Source organism: Gallus gallus, chromosome 6 (assembly GCF_016699485.2).
Source record: "Gallus gallus isolate bGalGal1 chromosome 6, bGalGal1.mat.broiler.GRCg7b, whole genome shotgun sequence".
NCBI lineage: Eukaryota > Metazoa > Chordata > Aves > Galliformes > Phasianidae > Gallus > Gallus gallus.
In genome coordinates, this window is record NC_052537.1 from 17,825,452 (window position 1) to 17,850,941 (window position 25,490).

General features: G+C 45.8%; 1 long non-coding RNA gene across 5 annotated transcripts in view; it reads left to right on the plus strand.

Annotated features, from left to right (window-relative positions):
- Positions 1-25,490, plus strand: part of LOC101749795 — a 326,633-nt gene that overhangs the window by 66,985 nt on the left and 234,158 nt on the right. For all 5 annotated transcript variants that reach the window (XR_005861100.2, XR_005861105.2, XR_005861103.2 and 2 more), the window contains exon 3: positions 23,848-24,007. This is a non-coding gene — a long non-coding RNA (uncharacterized LOC101749795). The remainder of the gene's footprint in view (positions 1-23,847; positions 24,008-25,490) is intronic.

Here is a 25,490-nt window from a genome sequence, read left to right on the forward strand (position 1 = left end):
CACTGACCCTATTGCTGCAGAGTTGATGTATTCCCAGAATACGGGTATGTTCTCAAGAAGCTTTACCAAGACAGTCCAATCTTTCTAGCTCAGTATCAGGTATCAAACTAGTCACCTTGCTTTACGTGATTTATCTTTCCTACTTGAGAAGTACAGATAAAGTTATTGTTACTCTTTGCAAAGCTGCTTCTTGTCCTACAATGGAAGGTCTTTTCAAGACCCCCAGGGAGATACAGACCCTAGATGCAGGAAGCACACCCCAGGGTCACCAGCAGCTCGGATGCCATGGGCAGCACTCAGGAGACTTCCCTGCCTGGTGCCAGCAGGGTGACATAGGTGGGTGACACAGCTGGCACTTCCTGAACCAAATTTCACAGTGGCTTTGCATGGGGCAGCACAGGAGAGCGCTTCTTTGAGTGTGCTCCCTGGTGCTGTATCTGAGTGCAGGTCTTTGGCTGTAGAAGGCTGGTCTGGGCAGCACCACGCAGCCAGCCAGGAGGTGGCAAGGGTGGGAGGAGATGGGCGCACGTGAAGTGCCTGTGGGGCTGCCAGGCACCTCTCATTAGAATGCATTTGTTCCACAGTATTACAGCCGGCTGGTTCATCCCTCAGTCTCTTTGCGAGGCTGTCGCTTACAGAAGGTAGAGGCAGGGACTTGGGCAGGGTCCAAACTCTGGTGCAGCTCTGCCTCTCCTCGCCTCGGTCTCTCGCTGTGCGCAGAGCCGGGCCCCCTGCTGTGCCCTCGCCAGCTTTTACAGCCACCCTGCCTGTCAGAACAAATGGTACGGCTCAGAAAATAAACTCATCTCATTTGTATGACAACACGGCCCCTCCGGTTAGAATGCTGCACCATTGCTTTTAACAAGGCTTTAAGCTGTTCAGTTCAGAGAGTGTTATAGCCTCTAGTTTATGGTAATAGAAACCTTCTCCTGCGCAGCCATCCTAGGTGCATTCCCCAGTCCCTAACCTACACTGCGATACCCCTGGTGCCCTATGTCTTCTTTAAGGCTGCACAGGCTGAATTATGCCACTTTTCTTCCCCTTTGAGAATCCTGGGTCCTGCATGCCATGAACTGTTCCCTATGATGGAGAAGGAGAGAATCAGGACTAACCTTTATTCCTAGGTTGTGCACGTTGCTGTGAATTTCTTGCTGTGCTTGCAACTTGTTCACTGTCAGTGGTAGCTTTTCCAGGGAAATGAGTGTCACATATGTAGAACGAGTAATTGTGTGTCCGATAGAGATGCACGTGCTCCTGCAGGCAGCTCTGTGATCCTCCCTTCAGCCTTGCTAGAAGCCAAGGTTTTTCTGCATCTTCATACTGTTTAACTTGTGCAGGACCAAACTTGCAACTACTTCATCTGCTCATTGCAGTAAGTACTTAGAACTAGGATGCCTGAACCCTCACTTTGTCGCTAGTTTCCTGCGTGACCTTGTACAAAGTATTGTGTGTTTGTCCTTCATTTGTGCAAAGGGCCGTTGACCTTTCAGAGATGCTACAGGCCTAGCATTGCTAACATGTTTTGAGATCCCTGCGTTAAAGTCATTCTAGTAATCAAAAAAATACTGATTCTTTAGCAATATTAGCATTACTAATGACTGGGCATATAAGCCATCCCTAAGTATGTGATGGATTTCCCTTAGATTGGAGAGCATCTCTGGGGATACTAAAAGCAAACACAGGTTGCTATTAAAGCATGGGGTCTAATGGTAGGCTCTGCTCTCCTGGCTGGACAATAGGCAGTGCCTGCTGCCCTGCCTGATGGTCCAGGCACCATGAACCCAAGCCTCTGACCCCCCTTTGTTTGGCTGGAGGTTGGGGGCTCCTTTTGCATAGCCTCTGCCCATGAGCAGGGATCTCCTCAGCGAAGAGTCAGTGCTAATGAAGTGCACAGCCGTTTGTTAGTTGAGGGCTTGGGGTCTGCAGGGCTGTGCACATTCCTGCTGACGAGCACATAGACAGGAGTAAACAATGGCAGCCAGATTTACTGCTGCAGCAAAAATAAACCATTTGTCAAAGAGGGGATAACACAGGGATGTGAACAGCTTGAGGCCACGCCACCTTGAGATGTGCTCTGGTTAGAGTTCACAAACCAAGCAGAGTGGGATAGAAGTCTAGTGGGATTTGGCTTAGAGCGTGTTCAAAAGAGCTGCATCGAGGGTTGTAGAGAAAAGTGCTGAGGAGTCAACGGGGGTGCACAAATTATTTATTTACACAGTGTTAACAGGTCCTGGCAAATACCAGGCTAGGTTAAAAAAACAGTACAGGTCTAGGCTCTGTACTCCAGAGCATTACTGTCCCATAAATCCGCTGCTCCCAATTATAACGTCAAAAGAAGATACCTTTCAGTATATGCAGAAGATGGTCTCAAGGTTTAGCTGGACACTCCAGGCTACTTTAAGAGTACTATTCTTTGTGTACCGAACAGGAGCACTGATCGGGTCATTTGCGGTAATTAAAAATTTCATGGTGAGTTTCATCATAGACAGGGGACAGGTCGGCTGATTATTTTTAGAAAATGAAATTCCCTCTTCAATTCTAAATGAATTTTATATTCCTTTCTCTCTGCAGATAAAGTAACAACAGAATTCTCCTTTCTCAGGGACGAAGATGGCATTGCCGTTAATACATACTTCCCTTAACATTCAGCCAAATTTCAATGTACGGGGTCATATAGAATGCGTTCTGTGTTTATTTGGTAAGAAGTTAGCAAAAATTAGTAAATAATTATTTAACCAGGAAAAATGAAGCCAAAACTACTGCAAAGGGGAAGTGAAACTTAACCCAAAATACAATTTTTTAATAGCAGGAGTAAGGCTGAAAAGTAGCAGTGTTGACAGAGGTTTTCCCGGTGGAAGTCAGAAGCTGGTGTGTGCCTAGGTGTCCGATAAAGGACGAGCTGGTGCGGGTGGCCCTAGCTGACGTGACATACAGCCTGTGTGTGCTGTTGGAGGGGTGGCCGTTGTCAGCTCCTTGCAGTGAACTTACAGGAAGGACATGGAGCACCAGAGACCTGTTGGCACCACAGGTGCTTCCCACCCAGGTGGGACAGAAGCTGGCAGGGTACAGCATGTGCTGGCTGTGTCCCGGTTGTCTGCCGTGCCCAAGGTTGCCACGTTTGGTACCGTAGCATCCCCTTTCACTGTAGACAACCTACCACCTCTACCAAAATCAAGAAGGAGAAAAAGCCTAAAAGGGTGAAGAAGGATTTTCATTATGAAGTTAATTAGCTTCTGAGCCAAGCTGCACCTTTTCAAGAGTAGGAATTAGAGGGATTTAATTGCTTTATCAGCCTTCTCTTTGATTTTCAGCAATCAGGCCGATTCCATTTAATTTAACTGCCACAGATGAGAAGAAAATTGATGCACTCACCTGCCTCGGAGCAGAAAGAGAGAGTGAGAAAGAAAAGTTGGAGAAATTGGCAAATATAGTGTCTGCAGATTAATGAAAACCAACAGCATTTGCTCACAATTGGAAATGATGTGCCTGCCCTGAGGTGTTTGGAGCTGTGCGTGTGCTGCTGTGCATGGTGATGTGAGAGCCATCTTAATGGCAGAGTACAGGGAAAAGGGGGTGGACCTGCCCTGGGGAAAGAGGGAAATATATTCGTGAGATGATCAGGGATCAATTAAGGAATGGATAAGCAGAGGGGTGATGAAGAAAGGGGGAGGGAAGCGGACAAAGCCTCATGCTGGCATACAAGCAGGCAGAGGTCACTGTGCTAGGTGGGCTTCACGTGCTGTTTTTCTCTGCTAGTGGGATGTATCCTGAACTTCTAGGGATGGGGTTTGGTTAATGCTATTGGTAACTGATAGCCTGTTTGTTTTGTCTAGGTTGTTTTGTCTAACCTCTCTAGGGAGAGGTTGGGAACCGCAGTGCAGGCTTTTACTATATAGTGTGTCTTTGTGGAAATGCTTTCCCTTCTGTCACAATGAGATCTGCTGTTGCAGATGGAAGAAAATGGAAGGAATTCCATTTTCATAGAGATATTTAATGAGGAGAAGAACGATACTCAAAATCAGCTTGTTGAAGAGGAAGAAGGAAATTAGAAGTGAATGAGAATGACTGAGGATGGCCCAGGAAGAAGTGATGAGGAGAAACTGCTGGTGGGAGGGAAAGCTGGGACCCACACAGTAATGGCTTCCTTGTAGTCCTCTAGCTAAGGGTTGGCTTTGCTGGGGACCTGGTGATTCTCGGTCAGTTAAGCAGAACGTTCACCTCTCTGTAGTCACATCAGCAGTCTGAAAAAGCTGACTGCCCCTTGCTCCTCAAAAATGGGGGCTTCTGAAGGTACCTGTATTCAATCCTTCAAAACCTGTCTTTGGGGATACAAGAGCCAGCCCTTGGGTTAAGTCAGGGCCTTTCCTCACTTACCCAGGACCTTCATCTGGCACTGTCTGGGAGACTTTGCTGCCTTTCTTGTTCCATCCTGAGTCTTCAGGGCAATTCTTTGAGTGAAGATGATGAGTAGCTGAACAAACAAATCATTCAGGAAGGTGGTGTTTTTGGTCCAGTGGCTGCTTCAGAAAGATGATACGTGGAATTGATTGCTTTTAATAGTGTCTTCCAACAGAAGAGATTGTTTAACTGAAAACAAACTTATTGCCAAAGTGTCAGATTCGCTGAATTTGTTTCACGAGTTTTTCACATAAGCCACTTAGTAAGATCGACACCTCCCATTTCACTACTTCAAATGTGAAATTGGCTTTTAATTTCAGAGCACCTTTTGTTCAAAAACATATTTGATTTTATAATATTCAGAATGTTCTTTATTCAAGAATATGACAACAATTTTTTTTTCAATTCTATTGGAATAAAGCATTTTGATTGACCCAGGTTCATTTTTGCCAGGTAACTCATTTTAAGACAAATCCTCCTGTGCAGTTGATGTCCAGTCCTCGCTTAATCACATCGCAAAAGGGAAAGTTCTTAAAAAGTAGAATTTTCAGTTTCTCCACAGGTCTCATAACTGCAGCTCTGGGACTCTGAGTGGTTGTTTTTTGTTTTTTATTAATTTCAAGACTACCTGCTTAACAAATGTCTTCTCAAATGGTACTTTTCACATTATTTGGATTTCATATCACCTTTGGCACAACCTGACTATAAGAATGATCCCTACTGAGTTGCAGAAAGTTATGAAGGTTGTGAAGGTTAGATTAGGCTTCCTACATTACTCTAGATACTACTAAAAATGCATATGGATGAATGGCTCTTCCTCAGACGAAAGAGGGAAGACAGGCAGAAAGTGTAGGAAGGGAGGAAAAGGCACAGAGGTTGACTGACTGAATGGGGGCTGAGGACCAGTGAGGAGCAGAGTCACAGACTCAATCTGTGGCTCCCAGTGTGCAGAGCAGTGCTAAAGGCATCCACCAGCACTGCCCCAGGATCAGATCTCTGAGCTCCAGACCAGTGACCAGCTTTGGGTAGAGGCAGGAGCACTCGGAAGCTGTCACCTCAGTCTGTAAGTCTTTAGCTGAGAGCCAATTCCATTTCTTGAATCTAGCACATTTAGGTGTAGACTTAAAAAGGAGCAGCTTTGTTGGCTCTAATTCGGTCTCAGGAAAGGACTTTTTCCTGGTGACTCTCTGCTTGCCCACAGCAGGTTAGATGAAGGGGTTAATAAGATATTATTTCCCCAGAAAAGCCCTGACGGTGCATTTCCTCACAGCTTGCCTGCTAGGCTTGGCCCAGCTCTGTGGATCAAAGGCTGGTTATCACTAATATTGAGCTGTTGTAACCTCTGTCCCCTTTGATTAAAGCGGCGCTGCTGTGAATTTCTCAGTTAATCACGCCTTGGCTCGTGGGGTCAGCTTGCAACTTGGCAAGTTCAGAAAACTACAGCTGAGGAGAGAAAGGTAAAATGTATTATGCAAATGTGATTATGATTGAGTCCGACTCCACCCGGCCCTGGCCTTGTGCTGCTGGAGGAGAGGAGCAAACAGCCCAACTGCAAAGGATGGGAGTACACAGCCAGCAAGCACAGGCTCCTTTTCCCTCCCTGGAGCCTTCTGTGCTGCTGAGGAGTGTGGTGTCTGGGGGCTCTGAAGCCCACTGACGAGGCATGATGTGTTCAGAGGAGAATGTGACCTCCCAGATGTTTTCCAGCCCTGAGAGCTGTAATTTACAGTTTTCCCTTGGACTGCATTAAGTGGGAGCTCTGCCAGTGGGTTCAGGACCACTAACTCTGCTTTCCACTCCACATCACTTCCTGAAGCCTCAGGATGAGAGAGAGCAGCAGACATCACAGCAATACGGATCTGATTTCTAAGCCCCCGGTCAGGTAGGCAGGTGTGTGAGTCACAGGGTGTATGCGCAGAGCCAGCACGAAGGCTTGAGCCCCAGGAATGCCATAGCGTAGGATGAGAAAGTGAATGTAGTTGGCAGTGAAATAATTAGTGGATTAATTGTGTTAGTGAACTCGGCAGCCTCACCCTGTTCTGAGGATGCCGAAGGATGGAACTGCTGAGTAGAAAAAGGAGGTCAGGAGAATTGAGTTTCGTTACAGAAATTGTACTTTCCTGTTCAGTACAATCCTGTTCAGTTCAGTACTGTTTTGGTTTCCCTACTGGTACCATGGTGGAGTGGCAGTGCCATGCCGTATGGAGGTGAATCTGAGAGTTCCCCATAACTCGGGGTACGTTGTTAGGAAGGTACCCTATTCTCAGCAATATTTCAGTAACCCCTGAAATTGGCGGTCAAGAACTGGGCTATCTATGCACATATGGTAAAGCCATATGTACATGTAGAGATTTTAATGTTGCAGAAATATCACTAAAATATATCAGTGAAACATTTCCACCGTGGTCACAAAACCGAGCTGAGTACTTTCCTCCTGAATGCAAGCAAAATGAGCTGCAGCTATAACTCTGTTGTTGCCACCATTGCAGCACATTCAAGTGTGGTTTTGCCAGCCACCTCTTACTCTCTTGCGTGTGGTTTAAATCCTGGCTGTTGGAGTTGCTCTGGAAGAGCCAGGCCTGTGCGGAGGTCAGACTGTGGCTGGGGCCAGGTGGGAGCAGCTGAGCAGGGCAGCAGGGAGCAGGACCATGGCCTGGGCACCTGGTTCCCCGTGCCAGAACTCCTGCTCCTCCCGGCTCTGGCTGGCTGCTGTAGCAGTGGCTCACAGGGTCAGGACGTTGGTTACAAAGGGAATTTGCTCTTTACACTGGCCAAGCATAATGTTTCCTTATCAGTTCATATTCTCTCAGGATCCCAAAATGATTTGCTAAGACACTGCATTCCTGTCTTCCTGCTTACTCTGACTGCTAGGCGAAAGGGGTATCCTCCTGCGGCTGCTGAAACCTGTTGTACTTTTTGCTCTATCACTGAGAGAAGGGAGGGGAAAGAAAGGTGTTTGTGGGAAGACTGCAGTTCGGGAGCGCTGGTGAGAGCGGCACAGGGGGATGCCGGCTCCAGCTGCGCTGCGGTCGGAGCTCTGCGCAGAGTCGCGGGTGGGCGGCGAGGCAGGGCTGCTGTGCGCTGCGGGTCGGAGCCCAGGGCAGAGCACGGGGGGAGTGGGAGCACTGGAGGAAGAGCGAGCACGGCGGGGCACTCTTGATCAGACCCACTAATTAACTGCTCGCTCTTATTTTATTTACTCCCATCTTTCAATTTTTGCATCATTTGTTTCCTTGTTCAAGCGAAACAGCGAGAAACTTTTTAAAATTTAAATTCAGAAGTGCTGGAACTGGGCTCCTGCTGGGGAGAAAGTCCTGGAGCTCTGCTCCTGACGGCTTCTGGGAATGGATGGCAGTGTTTCACTGTCTCTTGCTCCCTTCCAAGAGCAGGTACCGTTCTGCTCTTTGGGGGCATGTGGCTCTCATTATGTTTTCAAACCTCACAAGCATGGGAATGGAACCGCAATGCCTGCTGCTATTTGAAAGACCCCCAAGCTTGAATTTTAGTAGGTAATGCATACAGACATCTTCCCGTCATGGGATTTTCTTCCCTTTTCATCTGTCTTTCCCTTGTAAGCTTCTCAGCCCTTTTGCACTCTTTCATTCTAAAAGATTCTTAATGCATAATTCTTAGGAATTATTTAGAGTTGGTAAAGCTACTGTCCAGATGGCTCACAGGACATGATCCTGGGCAGGGTTACATTAAAAATCACGTCATACCTGCTATCTCCAATTTTCCTTTTTTTTTTTTTTTTTTTTCTATTTTAATAAATTGTCAGAGTGCTTTGGGAAGATAAAGCAGCACTGCTGCCCCCATTGCACAAATTATGGCTACTTTCCCCAAGCTCACGGGAGAAGTCAATGCCAGAATCAAGAAGTGAGGAAGTGTTCCTAGTAGTCTGTTGTCATATGCTGTGTCTCTAGGGAAAGTGGCTTTTCCTCCAGCTTCTCTATTCCTGTCTCCTGAATCTTCCTCTGATTTCTTGGCCAAGCCTAAGAGAAGAGACTGGCATTGCGCTTTGAGCAGAGAGCTGACAGAGTTTGCTCTGGGGGAAGCTCCGCCACACCAGGATACTCCACTGGGAGCATCTTCTGGGGGTTGGACTGGGGACTGACAGCTTCACCACCCGGGTCACTGTCACCAAATGCTGCACTTGACAAGACTGCTCCTCAGTTCTCAGTAGGGCTCTGCAGGGTGGGAGCTGAACCTCAAACTTCTATGTAAGCTGTGAACTAATGTAGTTGTGAAAGAGAGGGTGTGTTGGGCCAGAAACAGAACTGAGTCACTTAGGATCTCACTCCAGAGATTCTCCTTAGAACAGTGAGGACCTTCAGCCCAGGTGAACCTTCCAGCATCCTTTCTGTGGTGTCCTTTGCAGATATGGATCACTTGGACCTGTAAAGGAGCTAAACAAAATTGGACTTTCATTGGATTTCAGAAGAACCTGAAAGTTGGACATTTCTCTCCCTTCATTTAGTTTAAAATCTCTACCAGTGACATACAACAGGTGAAGAGCAGGCTTCTTTAAAACATGTAAGGCCATATTTTCTAGTCACTAGTATCTGAGCTATGCACTACTGGATATCCCAGCAGTGTTAATGCAATTGATTCAACTGCAGGTACTGCTATTTGGTATGATGGTTTTTATGCATGCCATGTTTTTATGCATTACAGGGCATGTAGGAGAGCTATGCCAGGGCAAATAGGAGTCATAGTGTGATGGGTCTGCAACTCAGGCTGTTACGGATGCTTCAGAAGAGATGTTTGTCTGGACAGTCCACGCTATAAAGTGCAGCACTTCTGAGGCTGCTCTGATCTACATTACAAATTTCCTCCTGCAACAAGCCAGCATTCCAAAGTTACAGAGGGGTAAATGCTAACCCCCTTTAACTTAACGGTCCAGCATAAAACCTTAGGCCTTACTTACTCATCATAGTCAATTGTTTCAGCAGTGTTCAGCACCCTAATGTCCTGCTTTCTCTCCCTGCATCTTCTGTCCTTTCTTCTTTCCTTCCCTCCCCCACTTGCCTCTTGCCCTTCCTTTCCCTCTTTTCTTTGCCTCAGCCCTCTACTTCCCTGCACGAGTTTGCTGCCTCTTGATTAAAATGTTGACTTTAACTTGGAATTAACCTGATTAATGTAATTGAAAGTAAAAGTCCGCTGCTCAGCACTTTGGGTGATGAGTGGAGATGGATTGAGAAAGAAAGCTTTCAGATTGAATACACTTCTCTCCTCTGGCTGTTAATTGCACCGTTTACTGGTACCTGACTCACTGACCGTCAGTGTTTAGTCCAGTTAATGATGATACACAGTCCATACTTTCCAGAGATAATTAAAAAACATTCGAGCAGACACACTGCTGCAGAGAGCTTTCCTATCTGTCGCAGTCAGCAGGCCCCAGGGGTTAGGGGTTGCAGGATGGAGAGAGAGAGAGAGAGAGAGAGAGAGAGCTGCTCCATGGGTGCACTGAGTTGAGCTGGCCTTGGCTATGTGGCTGTTTACGTAGCTGTTTGGAAGAGAAGAAGGAAGGAAGCTACTGCTGGCATCCCTCTGTCTGGCTTTTGACTGCACAGTGTTGTACGTAGAGGAGCACGAAGGCTCTCTGGAGTTGGAGTCTATTTTTGTGCTTCCAAGGCGCTTTGGCTAAGCCATAGGATTTGTAAGTAGAGTTCTGTTCCTGCAAAGTCATTTGAGTTCTTATCTGTAAGAGTAACTCAGCACTGAGATCCGTGACAATTAGACGTTAAAAGGCTTTTTACATCTGGACATCGGTCTCTTGTGGCATGCTTTTACATCTGCAAAGTAGAAATGCTCAGACTTCCTTACAGATGGAGAACTCTCAAATGTCTGTGGATGGACATGTAGAGAAAATGCCTTGGCTACTGTATCCCAGTGACCCCTGTATATGACAGTGGTGATAGAAAAACCTTTTCCTCCAAATATAAGAATCCAATTGGAAGCAGACTGAAGAGGGTTGTGATGAGAACTCATGTTACTGAAAGGAGTATTCAGGCAAAACAGGCCATTCTGTAGCAGTGCCAGGATTAGTTTTATTTATTTACTTATTTGCTGATGACCTGAACAAAGAGAACAGGAATCTGTATGTATCATAGGGGTAGGTATGATGATCAAGTCCAAGAAAGAAATGGCAAGGAACTTCTGAGGAATCTGACAAAAGTAGATGAATATGCAGAACTGAATGGATTTACACAGGGAAGGAATCCTGAAATCATGAACTGTGCCTTCCTGCGTCCCTTGTGACAGAAGTCATAAAGAGAGTAAAAGTTCATTATATCCAATAGCTAATCACTGTAAGTTAAAACTGGGGGCTGTATTTTTCATTTGAATTTGTCTGCGTTTTAACTTCCAGCCACTCTTTCTTGTTTCTCTGCTAGATTGAAAAGCTCTCTTGTACCTTATTCATACTCAGTTCTGTGTTAGACTCAGTGCAAGATAATGCACATCAAAATAAATTGTTTGCATTTCTCGAGTGCCTTATGCTGTCAACTCGGGAAAATAAAGCTAGGTGTCACTGTGACCAATTCAACAAACATGAGTACTCAGAGTGTCCTCAACCACCCTTTCTTGTCCTGCTGCCATTTTCCTTTCCGCACAGGCGATGTGCAGTGACCTGACTATGAGCAGTGATGAAGCTCTGGGGAAGAGACTGGGATTTTAATGAGAGGAGTGGGGTGAGTGTTTATATTACAGTAGTGATGAAAAGCTCTCATGAGATCAGAGCCCTTGTCATGATAGGTTTTATGGTTTTTTGTTTGGTTTTGTATTTTAAAAAAGGAAAGAGAAGAAAAAAAATGCAGATTATATCCCCAGGGATGCATAATCCAAATGCTCTGGGATCTGGAAAGACTGTATCCTCTTATGCACAGGAAGTCGAGATGTGAATGTTGAAGTACAAGGAGCGGAAATAGGGACTGGAGCCCTTACCTCTCGCCCCTTAGTCCAGCACTGGTACTGTAAGAGCCTTCTGCACGCTGAATGACTCTTTAAATTGATTATGTTATACAAAGAAGACTGAGTGATTTTTTTCATACCACATCTCACTCCCATGAGTGAGTGCATATAGCAGTGGCGTGTATCTTATATTGAAACAAAATCTAAATAGTGATGCTAGTAAATGTTGAGGCTAAAAGACCCCTCTCTCTTGAGCAGGGAATTTTCAAGTGCTTAAATTTAGCTCTTTCCAGGCACAGTATCTGGTTAGACACTTGGTCAAGATGCTTAGCCTGGGCATCCAAAAATACTGCCTCCAGGAGAATGGCTTTTGTCCTACTTCTCTGTCTAGAAGCATGTTGGGTTTTGTTGTTTGTTTGTTTTTCTTCAAGTGAAAGCTTTGAGAATCTCTGGTAAATCCTAGCTATAAGAAAAAAAGATGAAAATTACAAAACTCTGAAATATCAGTGGAAAACTGTGTGCCCTGACTCTGTTCTACTATCTTTCCCTTTTCGTTTTACACTTTCACTCCTGTATCTGATTTAACCTTTGTTCTTTGCCATGGTTATGACATCATCTCTGACCCTTCTCTCTGTGCCACCAGCTGCCAGGTCCCTCATCTTTGTCTATAGCACCAGGCTGTCTCTGTCACAGGTGCCCTCCTAGGCTATCCCTTACAGCAGAGGGATGCTTTTGTCTTCATTCAGTAGCAAGAAAACCAAGACTTGGAAGGGTACAGGGACTTGGTCAGGGCCACCTCACAAGTCTTCAGCACAGCTTGGTTTCTCCAGCTCTGAATGCTCCTTAGTCACCTAGGAGCTGGATATCTTTCCTCTTGATCTTCAGTGAGACTTTTTTTTACACAGAAAATATCCACCTTCCTACTTAATAGTGTTAAGACCTGAAGAGGGAGCATTTCCTCACAGTGGGCCAGCTCCTGCCCTTGGTAGATTTGGGCCTCTGCAGGTGGGAGATGCATGCTCCTGGATGCATGGCTGGGGTACCTGAGGCCTGGCCTGTGGGCTGCTGCCTGAGCTCCCTCCCTAGGGAGAGAAGCCCTGCTGCAGGCTGCCATGGGGCTGGCCTTGGTGGCACGAAGCATGGCCATGGCTGAGCTTGCTGGGCAGGGCAGAGCACAGCAGCATCCCCTTACCACAGGACAGACTGCGCTGGCACCTGCAGGGAGGCTGGCCTGGCTCTCGTTTGCTATTCCCTGCACACACTCAGGGAGTCTTGTGCACTAAGTGACATCAAGGCTCATTATTTTCATCAGATGCCACATTTGTAACCTGTTACCGAGTAAATTGTGATAAAATAGACTGGAGCAGCCCAGGGTCTGACTGTGTGCTGAGATGGCTGCCTGAGTGTGGCAGACAGGCACGGAGCCTTGCAGGGCTGCTGGCTCCAGCACTGTAATGGAGCAGGGAGTCTCTTTTTAGCAGGAGGCTGGACCAGGAGGCACTTATGATGCACTGTTTTGGCAAACCACATGCTTAGGATGAAGGGGAGAGGAGACCCTTCCAATTCCTCCATTCCTTTCCTTCTTGCCATTGGGTAAACTGAGATATGGGGAAAGAAAAATGACTCACCCAATGTCACGTAATAAATGGCAACTTTATCTCCTGGCTCTCCATCCTGTGCTTGAGTGGTTCCTCAGACACTGTAGGGTAGGTGGCAGCGAGACAGCAGTTTTCACATTTCTTTCCTCCATGTCAGAGTCCAGCTGACTTGTGACCTGCTGTGTTGTCTCTCTTTGGAGGTTCTCAAGGCTGTTTGGAACATCCTGGTTTTTGAAGGGAGTCTGTATTTATTTCCATGCTAGGAGACACCAACTCTATTTTAGTTGCCTTTTGCTTCCCTTCCAAGCTTCTCCTATCCCTGCAGTTGTAGACACGTTTGATCCAACAATATATCATGAAGCAAGATTAGATATTTTCTTCAGTTTGTATGTGGAGGATCTGAGGCAGTGAGTAGGCAAGAAATTTCTACCAGCCCACGTCTGTGTCTTTGCATCAGAGGGCTGAGAGCAGGCGTCTTTCAGGGCACCCTCCCCCGAGATTTCTATTCTCTGCTTCTGACACACACTGAAGTACCTGCTGCGGGTTTAAGGAACAAATGGAACTCACAGGAGAGCTCAGAACTCTTGGTGCTGTGTGTATATGTAACCTCACTCCATAGCATATATCAACATAGGCTTCCAAATAATTTTTCCATGGGATTAATAAATACTAAATAGAAAATACAAAGATGCTTTGGACATTAATAGTGTGTGCTATTGGTGGTGCCACAACCGAATGTGCTGGAGGTGGTTATAAATGATGGCTTAACTATAAGGTTTCTTAGGAATTGCAATACATCAGAAAATGTGCTGAGATCTAAAACAAGAATGGTTTTTGAGAAGTTTTGATTAAAATGAATGGAGCTATTTGAGGGCAATATAAACACTTTGGCAAAATCCAACGGTGTGTTTTTTTAGGGCCTTTCTGCATTCTGATCAAAAGAAAGACAACGTTGCAGTGAAAATGTTTTCAGTGAAAATGTAAACAAGTATGGCTGGAAAAAAATATTGTCGGGAAAAAAATATTCCAGATGTTTAGAGTTTACAAATGCCTCTGATGTGGTGAAACTATGAAATACTTTACTGATATCAAAGGTAAATTTTCCAAGGGAAGTGTGCACGAGCTTTTTGCCCCCTGGCTTTAGGTGTACGCACCTACCAGTGGACTCTGGTGACCAGCTCTTTACTGCAGTGCTCCTTTAACGCTTACTGATCCCTTATAAATATAATAAAGTGTGTGCTTTACTCTCTGCCCCAAAGGTCTTACAATTTAAATTGGCAGTTCAGAGAAGTTATCTCCCTGTTTCAGGAACTGGAGCATAGCAGGATCAGTGATTTGCTCAAGGTGACATGGAATTGTAGAGATGGGCACCAGCTCATTCCCCTGTCGGGACACGATCTGTGCCCCAAGTCAGCCCTCGTGCTGGGAGCCCTGTGGGCTGGGAGCCGGCCTGTGGTGGGAGCTGGCTGTGGCTGGGGGCCCGTGTGGCCGGCCGTCCCTGCTGCAGCTGTCACTGCTCTTTGCTGACAGTTGCTGTAATCCGTGCTGCCTGCTTTTATGGTGCTAATTAATCTCTTGTAATTAATGAAATCCTTTTACCTCACGTTCCTCCCATTTCTTTCCTCTTTACCTCTCTTCACCTTACGCAGCTGAAACCTACAGTCCTCCTTGAGAGGGGCCTGATAAAATCTCCAGCCTTTCAGCATCGCTGTGCACTCTGCTGCGGCAGCACTGATGCCTCCATCTGCTGTTCTCCTTTGGTTGCTCTAGAAGCTTAATCTTCATGGCCTGTTATCTTTGAAGCACACTTGATTTCTCCAAAGAAAAACAGCTCAGCGTTTTAGTACCCGCTGCTTTCCCTCTTAGCAAAGCTGCACATCGTTGCTGTTTAACCATGGCCTCACAGGCGCTGTGTGTGGGATGGCATTCCTTTGGATAGACTCATGGGCTTGATTGGGGCAACACGTTCAGACAGCATTGCTTGTATGTGTCTTAGCTTTCCAGGACTAAGCAGTAATTCTGTCCCCTAACTCCTACTTAAAATCTCTTCTCTCTCCTCCTCAAGGGACGGAGTCTCATTCTACGGAATTTATCATTCTGTGATAGGTAATTTGTGCAGAAAAGAGGCTCGAGAGGTATCTCTGGATGTACCCATCCTGTCCAGCCCACTGCGAGTTATCATATCTGGTATTCCTGAAAGAGCAGCAACTACAGCCCTGCTGCACAAGCAGTACACAACACAGCAGAAATCTAGTCCTGGTCCTGAAGGGTGCTTAGTTCAGTCCCTCTTCTGGACTCAGACACGTCACCACTTGCCTGAAAGGTGATAAAAGTTGAGAGAGCCAGGCTATGAGCATTACAAGAACAGGTTTCCATACCTCTGCATGTTCAGCAGCTAATGACAGTATATTTTCCCCAATGCAGACTGTGCCAGATACATTGCTCTCTTTGTGAGACTTCTTCAGCAGTTTCTTTCCTGCTCTCAAGATGTGAGTTTGCAGTGCCTCTCCTCCAGCTGTATGGCTGATTTGCATACAGAAGGGTGATCAGCTGTGGGAAGAACAGCCTAGCGGATCAAATACTAAGTGACATTAAATGGCATACAAGTGACATTACTTCGATTCTCTGCTGAGCTATGAGCTGCTGTGTAACGGTGCACACAGTAATTAATTCCTATGCCTCTGCTCCCCAGCTGTAAAATGGGCCTGGTTCTGTGTTTCTGGGAAGTCCTTCATCAGCCTGAGGCCAACTGCAGCAATGCCCGCACAGAGCTTGGAAACTGCTGTTGAGGGCCATTCAGGCATGCCCTTAGAAAGCTGCCAGAAAGGCAGTTACTGTGGTCAGGAGGGGTTGTATCATGCCTTGTTTGTATGGCAGAGGTGCATGTGGACCCTATAGTTACACTCTTGGTATTTTTCTGTTCCATCCTCACCTCTTTGAATGAGAACACACACACAGAGTCCAGTGGAAGGGAGAGTGGCAGACCAGCTCCTTAGCATGATATACTGATCTCGGCATACAGCTTGGTAGAGGGCAATATATTGACATTGGAAAGACTTTCATGGGTGATATTGTAGTTTACTGTTTATTCAGAGAGGGAGAAAGAAGTATGCTTTATGGAGTGGTAGTAGGGAAGTGACTAAAAAATTGCTCTGTCTCACTGAGCATATGTGTTTACTCACTGGGATTCTCACTTTGCTCATGATGATATAAATCAGTAAGTATTGTGCTAAAGTAAACTAGACTAAAGGAATTTTTGCCATGTTCTCTGTGTGTTCAGGCAAAATTGAGGCACTGGTGTAGCACTGAGTCACTGTTACTCCACAAACTGAATGCTCTGTGAAAGGTATATGCCTTGTAGCTTTATAGGGCCAGATTGTGCTACTGGTTGTGCTGATGTAAATCATAGATGGTCCCCATCAGTCAGGAATAAAATTCAACAGGCTGAACAAAACCTGACTGAATATGTAGAATTATCTGAGAAAGATGGGAGCACCACGAGGACCATATAGGCTTAGCAAAAGGCCTTGTCTTCCTCTTCTGGCTGCATACAAAAGGCCTGCTCTGCTTTGGCTCTGTCTCAGCTCAGGGGCAGGCTCCTAGTGCTTCTTGCACAGATCTTCGCTTCTGGATTGGAGAGGACTGCAGTCGAGCTGTGGGGAACAGAGCTTTTCCCCCCTAAAGGGGCAATCCTTTCTGTCCTTGGAAGGAGGACTGCTGTGGAGCAGTGTCTGCTCTCATGCCCCACTGTGCTGATGAAGTGGTGAACACGTAACACAGGCTGTGAGCTGCGGGGTCCACACTGGCACCACATGCTGCGCTGAGCTGCAATGCAACGGGAGCTGGGGCAGCTGCAGGCCTGGGATCGGGTGTCAAGGAGAGGTGGTGGGGGGTGAGAAGTGCCAGGAATGCTGCTTCCCAGCTGGCTCTGGAAACAGGTCATGTTGGTGTCCGTCCACACTCAGATCAATTATTCAGGTGCTCTTTGAAAGCACACATCATGCAGAAAGCAAGGCAGCTTGGCTTCACCCACTGGAAAACAAGCACTCGTAAGCTCCAGGGCCAAAGCAGGGCTCCTGCTGTACACAGTGCCTGCAGCTCCTGCCACCTTTGTGGCAGCAGGTCTCTGTTACACCAGGTTTTCACTTACAGGCCTGGACTGTGTGGGCCTTCCTCTCTTTCAGGATTCAGGAGGTTCTTTGCATCCCGGGTGAGCAGTGCTGGTGCTATGGTGCTGCCTTCCCCATGGGCTGGTCATATAGAAAGTAGTAGCTGAAGGACAGCTGCTGAGTGTCCTCTGGGCAGTGTTGAGTGCGTATCACTGGGAAGAGCATTCTACTAAGTCTGAAAGAACTAAATAAGGTAATGTAAACTTGAGATTTCCAGGACAAGGGCAGTGTGTGCTCTTTTGTGCTATGATGCTGCAAACCTCTCTGCAGAAGTGATGCAGTCCCAGCACTGACTGTGCTGTGCTGTGAGAGCAGTGGTGCATAGCACTCAGTGCCACACAGCATCTTCAAGCAGGAAGAAGGCTGTGCAACTGTTGGTGATGGTGATCTGTGCCCATCAGTCTCCTCCTGATCCCTCTTCCATGAATTGTTGCTGACTGCAGCACAGGGTGCCTGATGGGCAATGAAGTGGTGTGGTAATTTCAGATTGAGAACTGAGAACTGTTTGTTGGTTGTCTTTGAGCTCAGAGAGGCAAGTAGCTATGTACTGCCAGGAGGTGATGCTTTGGGAAAGAAGCATGCGTAGGGAGGGACAGCACAAAGCACTGACTGCTCTGCAGGTTCACAGCAGAACTGCAGTGCGGGGACTTGCTGAGTTCTCTGGCTTGCAAAGTGAGCTCGTTGAGGACAGAGCGTGGCACAACCTTGTTACAGCAGAACACAGGGCCATCCTGCAAGACTGAAATATCCTTCTGTTCTACAGAACACGTTTTATCTTTATTAACTGTCTTCTTGAACAGCAAAGGCAATCAGCAGCTCCCTAACAGTCTGTCCCAAGACAAAAGTAAATTTTCTGACCTGATTATTCTTAGGTCCTCTGTTTCAAAACTATTTCATATCTGATTTATCCTGTCATCTCTGCTCTGTGAAGGTGTAGATTATTTCTGGCACCAAGTAGGAATATTTAAAAATATTTATCTGTTATTACAGTTTTTTATAGAATGACCACAGAGTCTGAGCGACCTCAGCATTACTTTTGGTATCTGGGCACTGGGGGCTCCTGTTCCAAAGAAGTTATAGTACGGTGAAAGTTATGATAATACAATATACAAGCTGTAATTGGAGAGAATTATGTTATTTTCCACTGTGAAAATGGCTTCTTTGGCCAAGTGCTGCACTGTAATGACTACAGAAAGTGCAGGGAGCAGCTCCTGCTTCTGTGCCTGTGCCCTGAGCTGGGGTACAGGTACTGCCCACACACGTCCCATGGGTCAGCTCCGCACATCTGTGCCTATGTGTGTTGCTCACTGGCTGAAACATGAGATCACTTCCTCTTCTCATGTGAAAATAAAGAATAGAAAACATTTTCCATTTAAATTTCTGTATGAAATAGTGGTTAGTAGTATAAAGTGAATGCTAACAGACTCCTTAAAGCCTGATTGAGAAATGCTTGGAAGGGCTGTGTAAGGTCCCATGTGGTTGGAATAGTCCTTTGTCAGCTGAGTTTCCTCATCAGGTTCTGTCTTCCATAACACGCTGAGATTTATCAGTTACTGAGTAAGTACTGAGAGAAAGGAGTCATAAATATAGATGCAGATAGACACATAAATACAGGCTGTCATTGGGTGTCCACTTTGAGTCTTTTGTTGTTCCACATGCACTCTTTAGAGGTCTCACTGGGTCTTGAACACAGAACAGGATCTTCCCGTGCTTACGTGAGGCATCTCTTTTCTGAGGACACCAGCACAGGTGTTCCCAATGTTCTGGAGGGCTCACAGGAAGAGTGAGGGCCAGTGGTTGTGAAGCTGTGACTGCATCAGGCTGCTCCAGGCTCAGGGAAGCTGTCTAGTGAGGCTTTGACTGGTAGCTCCAACGTGGCAGGGTGCACTTGTAGTTTGTCAAGGTAACCTGTAGCTGATGTGCTGTGAAAAACCAGAACGTCTCTTAGAAAATTGGAAGGTGTGTCTGATCTGCTAACTTGTCCTGCCCCGGGTTTGCTGTGGCACAGGGCGACACAAGGATTTTGTGCCTTACAGCAGACCATGCTGGGGCTGGGACAGGTGAAGGCGATGGATTTTCACCAAGATGCAATTGCAGTGTTTCCTCCATTCAGGCTGTTGCTGCCATTTATTTGTCCCTGATGCACTGATCAGCATGGGGGGACAGACATGCTCACAGAGGGACACCTGTAGAAGAAATGTACTTAAGCCCCATATCTGAGCATTCCCAAAAGCTGAAAAATCCAGTCCGGAAACCCAAAATTTTGAAGCACAATTCATCTCCAGACACTAGAACAGATAACGTGTACTGAAAGCAGTCAGACACCATGGCTTTGCTGGTTGCTGCTAATCTGGTAAAAGGATGAGAGGTAACGGCTGTAAGTAGGGCCAGGAGAAGTTCAGGTTGTGTACTGGGATATTTCTTCTCAGAAAGAGTGGCAGTGCACTGGCACAGCCTGCCCAGGGAGGTGTTCAAGAAAAGAGCAGATGTAGCACTGAGGGACGTGGTTAGTGGGCATGGTGGGGGTGGGTTGGTGCTGGACTATATGATCTCAGAGGTCTTTTCCAACCTTAATGACTGTGAGTCAGGTGTGGAGGGAGAGGGGTCTCTTTTCACTGTGCTGTATGGATAAGCCTTGCCAGCGTGACATCACTGCCAGGATTTCTTTGTGTCCTTGAGCTTTTATATGGAGGATCAGGAAATACTGGGAAATACATGTTATATTGAATTACTCCAGAATGCATCTGACTGCTTTCCAACCAGTAGGAGAATGTGAAAAGCAGCACGTGCCTCACTTGTTCATCTCTGCCAAACGATGGGGACATAATTCTGTTTCTTGCTTAAACGTGGAGATACATCTCGAGGCCTGGCTTCATGTTTACTTCTCGGGGGGAAATGAATGTTTTCAAGTCCTAAACACACAGCAGGGTGGAAAGGGGCATGACAAAGGAGCTAGACAAAAAGATTTAGAAACAGCTCAACTATGGTTGATCCTGCTTTGGCAGGGATGTGGTCCGGATGGCCTTGGTGATTTCCTGCAGTCCTCTCCAGCCTTATTTTCTTTGGTTCTATGAAAGGACAGAATAATTATTTCTGTTACTATCGAGCACTTCAGGAGCGCTCCTCAGAGATCAGGATTGGGCGTTGCCTGGTGCTGTTCTGGCACAGAGGAGAAAGATGGTCCTGCCCTCAGAGAGCTCACAGCTATGAGTCAAGCAGTAGCGGATAGCAAAGACAGCTGAGGGAATAGAGCGCGGAGCAGTGAGACGCTATTGATCAGCAGGATAGGCAGTACTCATAATACATCAGCAGCCTAACTGCTGTCAGATTTTTGCAGGCATCATGGCTAAGGAGAATGTGAAGGAGGATAATGAGGAAGCTTTGCAAATGAAATCTCCAGGCTCCCACCACCTCTGCTCTGGAGCCGGGCAGCAGCAGGATGATGGTTTGCTCCCACTTGTGCTGTTCTTGCCGCCCCGCCTGCCGCTGCCCACTTGTGCTGAGGGCACAGGTGTTGCTCCTGCAAACTTGCTTCAGGCTGCGTCGTAGCGGGGTGGCAGAGGCAGAACCGCGATGTGGCCCGCTGTCCCACATGCTGAGGGACCTCCTCCGGTGACAAGAAGTAAAGTTGATGAGTCTGTACCGAGACAGTGAAGTGACCCCCGTGCTGCTCCACATAATTAATAAATAAAGCACTGGGGGAGTTTTTGCCATGCCGGCTGCTATGACAGGGCTGTCTACGGTGCACTTAAGCATTAAATGACCAATTTCTGTCAGACTAACTTCCCAAGCCTCTCTCTCTCTCTCCCTCTCTCTCTCTCTCTCTCTCACAAAGCTAGCTTCCTCGCTCCCTGCACTTGGAGTTTTTCAGCAACTGATGGCTCCTGGTTCATTTCTGTGGAATTAATTGGTCCCTGAATGAATTCTGTTGACAGGGCAATTTATCATGTGTTTGGGTTGACAGTGTTGGATACCGGTAAAGGGGGGGAGTGGTGTGCGAGTGGGATGAGGGGAGATGGACAGGGTGGGGGTGGGTGGGAGGATGAGGAAGAAGAGGAGGAGAAGAAAGAGGAGGTGGAGGAGGAGATTGTTAAAAAAAATAAAATGAGAGAAAGGTTAAACCCTGTTCCTCCTTGACTCCCTGCGGTCCAACTCAGTGCAGTGACTCACTCATAAGAAGGATGGGAAGAAGTGGGGGGCAGGCAGGGAATGCTGCTTCTCTTGTGACGGGAGTCAGGAGGCTGCTTTTCCACAATTTGCACCATGGCTTGGGAAAAAAATGACTTGAGAAAAAGCAAGTAGTTTTGTGTTATCTCTGGGGCTCAGCCTCAAGCCTCCGTATGTATAACCCGCATTCCCACTTTATTCTCGTAACAGAATGGGTTGGAAGCTCGGAATAGATCCAGTTAACCCCCAGCATGCTGATAGATGCCCCAACACTGTTTCAGTAGATGCTGAATGGCATTCAGCTTCTCACAGTGTACACTGGTGTTCGCTGGTCAGGGAAACCCAAGGAGTCATATCCTACAGAAAGACATCGGCAATTTGGGTCTGCAGTTTCCCTCAGTGTGGGTCAGAAGGGGGTGCCTGATCCCAGGTGTGGCTTTGAGAGCCTCAAATTACATCATTTCCCATCTTCCAAGATGGGGACCATGAAGGACTTCCTGATATAATTAAAATTACGTTGTAACTGCATCGTCATTAAAATGTCATGACTCTGGCTTATGGATTTAGTTCTTAGCATGGTCTAGATGCTGACTAGATCTAGTGCTAAGTGGGAGCAGGCGGAGTGTGAGATGTAGGAAGCAGGAAGGTGGCACATGCAAACTTTAGAGGAGAATTTGAGAGACACTGTAGGACCCTTGCAGGTCAGAAAGCCAGTAATAGTTACAGCACTAGGAGGAAATGTATAGAGAAAGATAACCATGCAAAGATGTCATGGGTAAAGAGAAGACTTACTTTAAAATACTTCTATTATCCTTCTCTTGGTATCCAACGAAATGGTGCAGGCAACTCCTTCTGAAGGCTTTTGCAGCAAGTTTCCATTGCAGTTAAACAGGTCAATAAAGCTGTGACTCATCTGTAGTGCAGGGAGTCCAATCTAGAAATAGTTCCATTGGAGCTGAGAGGATCCAGAACAACAGTCATGACTTGAGATGGCTTTCTATGGAGGAAGTGCATGAATGTAGCTATTTTTGTTAAGGGATCCTTAAAGTATAAGCTGTTTAAGGTGAAGACCACCATTTTGTTGTAGTTTGGTAAGGCAAACAACAAAAAATGTACACAGAAACTAACACAGATTGTCAATGGTGGCAATAATACCCAAGCAGTGACTTTTCTGCCTGGAGGTCAAACAAACAGGTAAACTTAAATCAGAGATCCTGGGAGATGCTTGTGGTGCCTGGAAGAGACCAGTCTGAATTGGGGATGTCTATGAAACGAGCTTCCAGTTAGCTAAATCCCACAGAACAGAAGCATTCTTGATTGCTGAGGAGAAGGAGCTTGTATGGGAGTTAAAGGTCTTTTTATAAAGACTAAGACATGAAGTCTAGGTACACATTAATTGTGAAGTGCATTTTTTCTCAATAGAAGCAAGATTAACAATGTTACAGCTTATAAATGCCGGGGTGAAGAATATAAGGGTTGGAAGTGAAGGCTCTGCAGCCTGGTATACACAGATCTGAAGCAGCTCTGCATTGATAGTAGGTATATTCAACCAGAAATAACGTGTTGTGTTTTCAGCAGTGCAGGTAATCACCTGTCAAAATATTTTAGCTCGGGTTCAGTATATTTTCCAACACTAGAACCTTTATATTTAGTAGTGAATGTTCCTCTGAAACAGATTCCCCAGCTCAACCCTAGCTACGGAACCTGCAGCAGGAATTAATTCAGAGCAGCCCTATGGGTATCTCATATCAGAGGCCAGACAAGATGATCACAGTGTGCTAGGAGTCTCCTCTGGGGTAGCTGTGGCAATGAACTTGAAAACAGCTATCTTAAAAGTCAATGCCTGATTCCAGTTTCACTTATACACAGTTTACACGAGTGTAGCTCTTCTGGCTTCAGACTTCTGATTGACAGTAGTGGATGCAGAAGGCAAATCAAGCTATGAGAAAAGTGATTATGATCAGGCTGTCCTGAGCCAGTCAGGTGAACATGACACAGGACACATTAATAGAGCAAATGAGCATGTTTCACTTGTGTTGCTGAGCCTCTGGGACAGAAACAGAAAAGTTTTTATAAGATACAGCAGCAAGATAGACTCGATGGCAATATAGACAACTTAAAAATTAATCAACATACAAGCTCCTTCAGCATTTCTCAGAATTGTAGGCCAGAGACACAAGCTGATTCCTCACTTTGAATGCTAAATCCATGGATTTAGGAACACAGGATTTGTAAGAGTGAGCCAGGCTCATGATTTGTAAGGTCTATGATCTCTAGCAGTATTCTCGATGGATTCTTAAGAGGAAGGCAGAAGAACCATGCAATGGGCAGATGTAGGAGGAATATGCAGTTTGTTGGTAGCTCAAGCAGCTTGCAGTTGGCCTAATCCCAGAAATGCTAATATCTTTCCAGAATGCTTGTTGAATGCTAATCTATAAGACTGTTCGTTTTTTTTTTCTGGAATCTTAGTGATTTCCTGTGGTTATAAATTCAGTTGGTCAAAATAAAAGCTATTGGGGAAAAATTATAATCAGTGTTGAATTTGCTGCTTTGTAATCTAATCAAGTGTCTTCTTTTTTTGTGTGTGTTCTTGTGACCTACAGGGTATGGTTCTGTTAAGGAAGCCTCTGGCATGGCTTTAGGGGACTGTTCAGGAACCATTGTGATGAATTCCAATTAAGACTCTTCCTGACACCAGGGGATGCAGAAGTCAAAGAACGCCCTGAGCAGCACAGCAACAGACCGCGCAGAGCACAGAGAAAGGTAAGAAAATGGCATACCTGTAAAACAGAACAGAAAATTCATGAAGACATGAAAAGGCTTTGAATTTGGAAGAATCTTCAAATGAATTGTTCAGCTAAGATTACTGCCTGGAGCCTAAAAGACCGTGATAAAGATTGTTGTATGGTTGTTGTGGAAAATAGTGGAATGATAAAACACACTTTGCCTTGTTTTGATTTGACTAATCTGGAATGGAGGTTTGTAGAAAGTTGTAGATTGTGATCAAGAGTTTTTTATAGTTACGTGAGATTTGTAAGGAAGATTTGTTGCTTAATCAATGATAAGAGATTCCTGAGAACCTTTGCTGTGTTCCTGATTCTACTTGAAGCTGTGGGAAGTCTGTTGCTCCTAAAGATCCTTACATGTGTTCTATGATAACACCAGTGTCTATCTTGGAAGAGGAGCAGGAATTCTCAGTATGCTGGGGAGATGCCGCTAATCTCCATAGCAACTTGTCTTTACCTGGTTCTGTGTATTGCTGGTTAAAGGAAGTTCTGAGGACTAACCTCCTAGCCAAGTGGATACTCAGTCATAAACAGAGTTGGCCAATTCTCTCTTTGCAGAGGGAAGAATTTGCAGTTGGTCTTTCTCTTTGAATGTGACAGAAGCAACTTGTCGTACTGTTATTGTGGCATTAACTATGAGCTGAACCAAAACTTTCCAGTGAGTTTGAGGGGCCTGAGTAGAAAAATATCCATGTGGCTGTAGTGTTGAGAAAATGTAGTAATCTTGGACAGAAAGTTAAAATGTCCTTGCTAGAGCTGAGAGCCGTAGATAACTGTGTCCAGTTGGTTGCTGTAAGTATCATGCATTATCAAATACTGGGGGCGTGCCAGAATGCAATAGCAGAGACTGCTGTGAGTAGTAATTTACTACTTTGGGAGCCTGAAGGAACCATCTTTGTTCTAGGAATGGAATATTCTCCACAGAGGAGGTATGGGTCGTGATTGCAAAAAGGTGATGCATAATGCTTTTGTTTTCAGACTCTTAAAACCCGTGTTCTTCTCTCTTTGACCTCTTCTGTCTGGGCTGTAATTTAGGTGAATTGTTCCTCACAATTCCCAAATATTCTGATGTCTCCTCTTCTGAAAGAACAGTTGACATTTGTTCTCAGTTTGAGTTTGTGAAGGCAAATAGGTCTCATATCAAAATATTATTGATTTTTTGCATTCGCTGTATCAGACAAACAAAACACATATGAAGAGGAAAGACACATGAATAAACAAACAATAATGGATCACAACAGACAATCCATACCCAAAGATATAAATAGATACAGAGCAATATTGGAGATACTGATAAAGAGACTGCCTGGTTTCCATAATCAAAGACTGTTTTAAGTTCCTTTTGATTTTATTTCCACTCTGCTTCCCCTCTTTTTGCTGGGAATTTCCTTAGTGGAATCTTGACCTGGAGCAGTAAGTCCAGTAGTAACAGAGCGGGATGTCAGTGGGAAGTCAGTAGT